The sequence below is a fragment of the Camellia sinensis genome, chromosome 10 (assembly GCF_055761805.1).
Source record: "Camellia sinensis isolate YWXY chromosome 10, ASM5576180v1, whole genome shotgun sequence".
Taxonomy (NCBI): Eukaryota; Viridiplantae; Streptophyta; class Magnoliopsida; order Ericales; family Theaceae; genus Camellia; species Camellia sinensis.
Genome location: NC_138970.1, coordinates 117,705,835 through 117,715,281, shown reverse-complemented (window position 1 = coordinate 117,715,281; position 9,447 = coordinate 117,705,835).

Here is a 9,447-nt window from a genome sequence, read left to right as displayed (position 1 = left end):
TTAAACCCTATCCATTCTATGCCTTGTTTTGGACCAAAACCCTAGTGCTTCAAACCTCAAGACCCTGGGACCTGCAGGCCTCCTCTAGTGGGCTACCGGCTACCTTTTGTAGGCAGTCGACCACCCTTGTGCCTTGCCAGCCAATGGTGTGGGCTGTCGGCCATGATTAGTGGCTTGCTGGCCACATTAGTGGTCTACTGGCCACCAATGTCCTTTTTTAGATATTTTGTTGACAACTATGCCAGCTATTGGCACAATTGGCTGCATCTCCCTACACGTGTAAGGACAGATATATCTCAGCCAAGTGCATGTTTTTCTATATATTGGGGGTCTCCTCCCCTATTTTTGAGGGTTAGAATTTTTGAAGAAAAAATTATCTCTCTCTCTCTTGCAAGTTTGTGCATATTTGCTTAGATATTCTACACTTTTGCTATACCTCCTTAACCAAAGTTGGTCATCTTTGAGTTGAGGTTCCTTGAGGCCTTCTTGGAGCTCTAGAAGGTGGTTTTGGCTTGAATTGTTGCTTAGAGTTGATCTTCCCTTCAAGAGGTATAACACTTGCCTTTTTAGCTTGCTTTGCATACTTGTTTTTCTATCTTTTTCTCACTGATCTTGGGCTGTTTTGGGCTATAAAAAACTCTATTTTTATGAGCTAAAATTGGTGGTTTTAGGACATTTAAAGTTAGGGGGTGGTCCACCATTCTTTCTTCTTTATTTGTAAGGCCTTTCCACCTTTGTTTCCTACTTCCAAAACATCATTTTTTAGGCTTTTGGACATTGAATTTCAGAGTATTTTCAGTGGTGAAAATCATGTTTTGAAGTCTAAATTTGGAGGGGTTAGCCTCCCCCTCCTTGTGTTTTGTTTGCTAGCCTAGATAGTTCTATGTGCTAGCATATTTTTCTAGCCTTTTATAGCTTAATTCCAACATGTTTTAGGTTGTATTTTAGACTGTTTTGTCTCTGTTTTGGGTTGTTTAAGTCATTTAAGTCTTGTTTTGCGTGCTTCTAGTGTAAGTGTCCTCACAAGCTTGGCATTTTAGGCCTTTAGACACCACTTGTTTGAGTTGATTGCATGTTTTAGTTCTTTTCTCACTTAATTTCAGCAAGTTCAATCTCTGCAACCTCCCTCATTTCTTTTTTTTTTTAATTTGCTTTGAGGTTTATGTCAACCTTAAGATTGTTTAAGCTCGAGATTGAGGTCCATGCTTAATGGTTTAATCCTCTTTTGGGGGTTAATTATCAACGGCATGACACTTCTCTTTTGCCTTAAACTACCCCTTGTTTGACACTTCCTTCTCTTTTAGAGGACTTGACTCACTAATGGACTTAATTGGTTAAAGAATGGAAGGGTAATTAAAATGAGTAACTAAAAGTTGAAACTAAAATTGTGCAAAGATAAGAATTTGATGTTTCGGTGTGTTCAATCGGACATTAATTGAACACAAGGAAAATTGGGACATTTCATACTCAAAGTGATAAAATACGACAAGTTTCCTAGGTCTCTATCGCCCTTGATCATGCATGACAGGGTGAAGGTTGTGAGTCTTGTTTGTGCATTGATTAAACTTGTACACCTTGGTTCTTTGGCCATCATGCAATAAAATTGCTTAATTGATGGTTTTTTAACCAAGTGTATCACTCCTTTGAACTTGCCTTGATGAGGAGGGATACACAGTACAAACAACCTGTGAGAATATCCTCTCTTTGCTTTGTTTGCTCTCTGTTGCAGCACGAAATGGTGCATCATTAGTGGCTGCCCGGCCACTGTTTCTGGCCGGCAACCCAACCACCATTTCTGGCCTACCAGCCACCAATAAAAATTGGGCAGAGTATTTGTGAAGTAGAGCAAAGTTGGTCTGGAAGAGAAAAATCAGTGCAAAGTTTGTGTAACAGAGGCTTTCGGAAGCAAACAGTGGAAGTTCTTCGGGTGGAAACCAAGCATGCATTGGGCCTCCCTCAGTCCCGGGACTAGTTAATTAGTTTAATTATTAATTAGTTAGTCATAGTTGTGTTGTGGCTAATTAAAGTGTTGTAATTATTTAATTAGATTAGTTATTTAGTTAATTAATTCATGTTGTAATTAATTAGCTAACTAGTTTAATTAGTTACTTTGTAATTAATTAGTTAATATAGTAGCTAATTAGCTTCATATTGTACAGCTTAAAGTAATTAATTAAATTAGTTCATTATTGTAATTATTTAATTAATTAGCTTAGATAGCTAGCTTCTTTATTCAAGTTTTGTAATAATTAGTTAAGTAATTTAGCTTAGCTTGTTTATTCATTCGGACCCTCTTGTGCGAGAGCATCAATGTTGTAATAATGTGTATGTCTTCCAACCCCAAGTCTTTCTCCCTTTTATTTAACTGCTTATGATGGTTAGTTTAGGGACATCAAGTTTCAATTAGCATTCTCCATGTTTGCATCCATCTGTATTGCATGCACCGAGGCTCGGCGCATCATTCTAACTGCATTATTAGTTCAATAGTTCTTTGAATACATGCTTAGACTGCATGCTATCAAGTTGATTCATATGCCATGTTTAGTAGCCGAGCCTATTAATTGCATTCTTTGTGTGTGTTGCATTAGTCACATCGCATAGTTAGGAATCGTGCATTTTTCTAACTTATTTCTCTTTTGGCTTGGAGTACTAGGTGAGCCTTTGCTCGCTTTAGCATAATTGCATGAGTGTTGATGTTGCCATGTTTAGCATGCTTGCCATGAGGCTAAGTGCTTAATTGCTATAACTGCTTGTATGCTTGTGGATGAAGGCTTATTGCTTGAATTGGAATAATTTGAGTAATGTTCATATGTGATCACTTTTTCAAGCGGTACATATTTCGAAATAATTTTCAAAACAAACATGAATGAAGTGTTCCAATTCTTGCAATTTAGTCTATACTTGTGTGTGTGCACATCACATAGTAATGTTAGCCTAATAAACTGGAAAAAGAGCATATAATGTACATAAGATTCATATCATGATTAGTAGAGGTTGATCTTTGATCGGGCGAGCGGGGGTGCTCAAATGTATTCATGACCTTCCCCTCTCGTACCCAAGTTCCCGAGCCAACACAATCTTGGTGATGACGGACACGTGGCCTTTGGCACGAGTAATGGGTTTCCTAAATTTTTCAAAATAAAAATATTTAAGTGGCGATTTTGTATCTAGCAAAGCGGTTCATTTTTGGCATTTTTTTTTCAAAATCGATTTTTCAAAGATTTGCCAGATTTGGACTCTTTGGTGTTTATCAATTTCACATTGCACTTGTGACATTGGATTCAGAACCGTGGGAGTCCGAACTGTAGGGCTTAAATTTGAACTTCCGAAAGGGGGGGGGGCGTGAAAAAGTCGAGCTACAGTTGGCTACTGTTGTTGTTGCTATAACCTAGTTGTGACCTCGGCCTAACCGGCCATATCATGCTGGAGTGAGTCGACTGATTACTATAGACGGATTAGCAAGTCCTCCAAATCTAATGAAGGGTATTGTGCCATTCCTGGAGTAGATGACTATTCTTGAAGTGGACTGAGTATAGATGAGCTAAGGGGTGATTGTTGCAAGAACTGAACTGGTGAAGTTTGTCTGATCCTCCTTCGCCTTGTAACTAGTGACAGTGAGGCAAACACAGGTTGTCCCTGAACAAGATCTCTGACCTTGCAAAGTCTTCTGACACAGGTCCAGAGTACTTGGGGGATATCATAACTTTCTGAAGCTATGGTTTTATACTACCTTGCAATAAGAAATAAAGAAAGAGAAAAACAAAATCATAAATCAGACAGCACCTCAGCTAAGATGTCATCAGAACAGATATGATCAAAGCTGCAGGACTGTACTCTCCACTGAATTCTGTCCCAAAACAGATACCAATTGTGCCACTGATATGAGCATTCCTGTACAATTTCACTGTAAAGCACATACCAGTTAAAGAGAGCCAAAACACCCCTATGAGGGGTTACAGTTACCCTATCCTAGTTTTGACATGAACTAGAGCTTCACTACTTCACGGAAGTAGTTACACAAGATCCTGCATATGGGTGAACATCATGTCCTATAGTTTAGAACAGTCACTATGGCTTTACTATATGCAGTAGGCTGAATGGTCAAAAAGGGTATCTCAACAAGACAACCTAATATACCTCTCACACCTAACACCGAGAAGTGAAAAGAGGATCAAGCGATACGACGGTAGTCCAAATCCGAGGGTTATGTTTCCAACATGGCAGAGCTTATGACCGGCTAGCCTTTTGGCAAGCTTTTTAGGTAAGTCTCAAGCAAGCTATCCAGGAATAGCAGATGGAAAACACAGTGACTTAAGAGCACCAATGCAAATGCAATGCAAAGAACATTAAGTGCAGATAAAATTTCACATCATGAAGTTCGAGTCAAGTTCTCTAATTTCCCCAACAGAGTAGTCAGCAATTGTAGTTGGCTTCTCGTTGCTCCTCGAAGGGGTTAGTCTTCTCGAATACGAGAACCCTACAACTTCGCCTTCCATGGTTCTAAATCTGATTTCACAAGTGCAATGTGAAACAACGAAAACACAAAAGAGTTCAAATCCGAAAAATCTTTGGAAAATTAATTTTTAATCAAAAAATGTGAAAATAGATCGCATTGCCAGATTTCAAAGTCACTATCTAAATATTTTGGGAAATTTAGAAAGCCCATGACTCGTGCCAAAGGCCACTTGTCCGTCATAACCAAAGTGTCTTGCCTCAGGAACTTAAGTATGAGAGGGAAAGGTCATGAATTGAGCAGCCCACTCACCCGATCAAAGATCGGCCTCTACTAATCATGATGTGATTCTTATGTACAACATATGCTCTTGTTCCGATTATTATGTTATTTTTACTATATGATGTTACTATGTGATGCACACAACAATAGACTAATTCGCCCAATTTGGAACGTTTTAAGTTCATGTTTGTTTTGAAAAGAGTTGTGAATATGTGCTATTTGAAAAAGTAAGCTCATATGTATATTAATCAAATCATCCCAACTTAAGCAAAAAAAACCTTCGTCCACCGGCATTCAAGAGGTATATCAGCTAAACACTTAGCCTCATGGAAAACATGCTTGATATGGCAACACTAACATACATGCAATATGCTAAAGCAAGAAATGCTCACCTAGTACTCAACCGAGGCAAGCCAAAATAGGAGAAAATTGTTAGGAAAAATGCATGTTCTAATATCCAAGTAACTAAAGCAACACATACAAAATACAACTACTAGGTTCGGTTTCTTAAAACGACACATGGTTCAACTCAAAACATGTGTTTAGCATACGTATTCAAGTAAGTAAGAAATGGTAACAATAAAGTTAGAGTGATGAACCAAACCCAATGGATGCAAAAATGGATACTGTATACATGGTAATGATATATGAAACTAAAACGTGAATGCAACCGTCATAAGCAAGCAAATAAAAGGGAGAAAAAAATGGGGGTTGGAAGACATACACAATATTACAAGTTTGCCCTCATACAAAAGGGTCCAAATGAATGTCCTACTTAAACTAATTATTACAACATCAAATAAATGGAGAAAACTAATTAACTAATTATTACAAATCTGAATTAAGCTGACTAATTAATTACAACACACTAATATTAAAGCACTAAATTAATGAAATGGGAAGTGAGAAGCCACGAGCACATAACCGAGAACATCCTCCCGGAAACCTCTTTGTTTTGCTGCCAAATTCTATTTTGTTTGCAGTCAGAAAATAATTCTATTTTTGCCTCAGCTTCTCCTCTGTTTTGTCATGAAAATGACACTGCTTGTCCAAAATAGGGTGGCCGGCCGGCCTTGAAAGGTGGTCGGTCGGATGGAAGGATAATCGGCCGACCACTATTTTTAAGTACTGCTCTGCTGCCACAGAATTAAAATAAAGCAAAACAAAGTGTTTCCAGGAGAAGTTTATCCTCTATGTCTCTCCCTATCATGAAACTGATCAAGGAATGGGTAGACTTGATTCGCAAACCATCAATTGATGCAAATTCGTTGCGTGATGATCTATGAATCAATGGAACAAAAGATCAATAAATGGAAATAAAAGACCAACAAAACCTCCTCTCTATCATGGAGTTACCTCAAGGGAAATGATAGACATTGCTTCTTGAATCACTAATATCACTAAAAAGTATGTAATGATTTAAGACTCAATGGGTTCAATATAACGTCCAATTGAACCCAACTCAATTTTATTATGTTTTACCACTTTTATTCCAATTTTAATCTCTTTTATATTACTTTGCCATTCTTTATTCATTTTGTCCAAAAGTGATAATTACATCCACTAATGAAGAGAAGTGTCAAACAAGAAGTTACACTTAGCATGAGAGAGATATAATGCCCTAGTAATGAACCTCCGAAGAGATTAAACCATTAAGCATGGAAGGTCTCTTTCTCATGCCTTGAACAACAATTAATTGTTTGAAATAACTCTTAAAAAAGAAAGAAAACCAAGAAATGAGGGAGGTTGCTGAGAGCGTTATTACAAGTGTGAGTATATATATGAAAACTATGAAATAAAAACTATCAACTCAAATAGATTGGTGTGTAAGGCCTAAATCGCCAACCTATGAGGATTTACAACAACACAAGCATAATATGCAAAGCATAAACTAAGTAAACACACTAAAAAAACTCCAAATTAGTAAAAATAGTGCTGAAAATTATCTTGGAAAGATAGAAAAAAAGTAAGCAAAAATAAGAAGGAAACAAAGGTAGTAAGCAAGCCAAGGAATGATGGCTAACCCCTCCGCTTTTTGGAGCTTAAAATCACATGTTTTAGCCTCTGAAAACTCTGAAAATCAATAGTTAAAAGTTAAGAAACAAATGGGAAACACAAGGATATAAGCTTGGAATAAGGTTCAAAGAAGGGTGGTTAGGTTAACCCCTCCACCTTGAGTAGCTTTTAAATGACAAGTTTTAGCCCACAAAAACAGTCCAAAAGAGAGTGTAAATACCGATAAAAAGCGGAGTGAAGAGTAGGCAAGAGATGGCAAGAGTTATACCTTTGAAGAGAAGATACTATTTTGTTCACAAACCACAAGGTGCTCACTCTCAAGGACTAAAATTTTAGCTCAATAATATCAGCAAGGAGCCTCAAAATATTGGTTTAGGAAGTGTATGTATAATGTATGTAAATTGCAAGATAGTGAGGGAGAGTGTTTAGCAAGATTTGGGCACTTCGAGAATTTTTCTAACCTAAAACCGTGAGGGATAGTCACTTATTTACAGAAAAACAGGTTCATCTGTCGGAAATATCTATATGGAGCTGTAGACGTGCCTGAACGTCCCGGGCTCTGTGCGCGAGGACGCGAAAATCCTGTTTTGTTCTTTAGGCTACTACAGTTCGAACTCAAATGTCACGGTTCTGAATCTAATCTCGCAAAGTGCAATGCAAGACCGATAAATCACCAAAGAGTCCAAATCTGGCAAATCGTTTTGCAAAACTGATTTTTATAAAGAAGTGCCAAACATGGACTGCTTTGTCAGATACAGAGTCGCCACCTAAATATTTTATTTTGAGAGAATTTAGGAAACCCTAACTCGTGCCTAAGGCCACGTGTCCGTCATCACCAAAGTTGCCTCGGCTCGGGAACTTGGGTACGAGAGGGGAAGGTCATACAATAAGCACCCCCACTCACCCGATCAAAGGATCGACCTTTACTAAGCATGATATTTTGTTTTGAAAACATATGCGTTTTTATTCCGGTTTATTTGCTAGAATTTACTATGTGATGCGCACAACATACAAGTATAGACTAGATTGCCTAAGTTGGAACAAAACATCTCATGTTTGTTTGAAAATGGTTTGAATGTGCTACTCGCACGTAGGCTAAGACGTGGATTTTGCCACCCTCGAGTGGGCTTAGAAAACATGATTTTGCCACTCTTATCTGGGCTTAAAAACTCGCATTTCGATGAATTGTTCTAATTCAAGTAATCCAACCTTCACCCACAGGTATTCAGACAGTTATATCATTTAAGCAGTTAGTCTCATGACAAACATGTTATCATGGCATCACTAACACACATGCAGTATGCTAAAGCATAAAAGCTTACCTAATACTCCAAGCCAAAACAATAGCTAGTTAGTAATCAATGCATGATCCTAGCTATGTTAAGATGGCTAAAGCAACACATGCAAAATGCAACTAGAAATAGGATCGGCTATTCTAAGATGGCATATGAAATGCAACTTGATACATGTATTCAAATAGGAATTGAAATACAATGCAGTTGGTATGATGCGCCGAGCCCGGTGCATGCGATACAGATGAATGGATGCAAACATGGAAGCATAGGAATGCTAATTGAAATATGCCCTAAAACTAATCACTGAAAGCAGGTAAGTAAAAAGGAGAAAGACGTGGGATTAGAAGACATTCATACACTCATGCACACTTATTACAAAAGTTGGCCCTCTCGACGGAGGGTCTGAATGAATAATACAAACCAGCTAATTAATTAACTACCCTAGCTAATTAATTATTACAAAACTCTCAACTAATTAAGAAAATTAATTAGGTTATAAAACCAACTAAGTAAGAACAGAAAGAAGCTGAAATAAGCTGCCATAGCCCTGCCTCGAAATGATGAATGATGCAGGCTCGATTGGCTTCACTCAGAAATCCGTTGCCATGCCTCATGTTGCCTCTGTTTGAACTGTTCTGCACCTTTGAAAACTGTGAAAAACTCTGTGATGCTTCTGAAACACCTCATACTCATGCTGAGAGTCCATCGGCCAAAATATGAGGCCATCGGCCAAATTTGATGATATCGGCCAAAAATTGTTAGCCGATCGGCATTCCAGATAGCCGATTGGCCATCTTTTCCTGCAGAGTACTCCCTTTGCTACAGCAGAGGGCAAACAATGGCATGGCAATACATTTGCAAGAAAATGTTGTACAACTACACCCCTTATCATGTTTGAGACTCAAAGGAGTGTAGTGCTCAACTCTCGAGCCATCAATCACGCATTTCTATGCATGATGGCCAAAGAAGCCGAGTTGCACACATCAATATGGAATGAATGCACAAAAACACACGAATGCCTCACACTCTATCATGATGGATCAAGAGTGTCGGCGATCGAGGATTGAGGCACGTTTCGTCACTTCAAGTATGAAACGTCCCTCGTTCCTCATGTTTGGTTTGACACCCCAAACCAAACACAATGAAATGCATGCAATATGGAAAAGCTATGCGATGCGACATAAGCATGCCAAATGCAATATGACTCAAACATGCACTCAAGGCTAAGATAACAAGCATGCCAAATGCAATGCAATCTAAACATGCAAGCATATAATGTGCCAAGCATGCAAAATGCAATGCAACCTAAACATGTAAGCATACAATGTAATAGGCATGCAACAACAATATCGACAACAAGCATGCAACAATATGCAATGAGATAAGCATGCAACAACACAC